Consider the following 766-nt stretch of genomic DNA (forward strand, 5'->3'; position numbering starts at 1 on the left):
TTTCACATTTGCTTTACAGAGTTTTTAAAAATAAAAAAAATCAAAGAAGATGAAATGTGTCTTTAAATATTGATCTTTTACCACTACACAAGGCTAAGCTAGCTTTTTTGTGCATGCTAAGCTAAGCTAAACATCTTAGTATTTGGTTAACAAATTCAAGAGTTATTAAACATCCAAACTTAATGACTTCATCAGTTTTCAGTGTGTTTAAAGGAGGATGAAATGTCATTATATGTTTTACCTCATGATGCTAAGCTAGCTGTGGACACCTTTTAAACCAAACACTTTGTTTGTCAGGTTCAAGATCAAATGTTAATAAATTAGAAAAAAAATGTATTTTTGAACAGTTGCACGAGCTAGCTGAGCCTGCTAAGCTAACAGCTATATGAGCCATACCAGAGTCTTTATACCGCAGAGTTAATACTTGTATTTTTTATTTTTCTGGTCCAGCTGTGAAGGATAAAATGTTTCCCTGAGATTTTCAACTGCTGCACAAAGCTAAGCTAACGGTTCTGTGTGCCTGCTAAGCTAGGCTAATCATCTTTGTGTTAGTGTAACAAACACCAGAGCCATGTGTGAGTCTCCAGAACTTAACTTTGTCCCTTTGAAAATGTGTCAATAAAGTATTTTTATCATTGATTCATGAGACTGCGTCAGTGTGTGTGTGTCTGTGTGTAAACTCTAGTGTCTGCTTTGACCCTCCTGGACAGCAGCCGCCAAAATAAACTGACCAATCAGAGTTCAGGATCCAGCTTCTCCTGTACCA

At 36.3% G+C, this 766-nt stretch overlaps 1 protein-coding gene across 1 annotated transcript in view; it reads left to right on the forward strand.

Moving 5' to 3' along the window:
• prkd1 (protein kinase D1) overlaps positions 1–566 on the forward strand; it is a 23,455-nt gene extending 22,889 nt beyond the window's left edge. Inside the window, exon 21 of the mRNA XM_028395535.1 lies at positions 1–566. This exon is cut by the window's left edge and continues 1,723 nt beyond it. The gene's annotated coding sequence lies outside the window, so the exon portion shown is untranslated.
• The last annotated feature ends 200 nt before the right edge of the window (positions 567–766 follow it).

This window comes from Parambassis ranga, chromosome 22 (assembly GCF_900634625.1).
Source record: "Parambassis ranga chromosome 22, fParRan2.1, whole genome shotgun sequence".
Classification (NCBI taxonomy): Eukaryota; Metazoa; Chordata; class Actinopteri; family Ambassidae; genus Parambassis; species Parambassis ranga.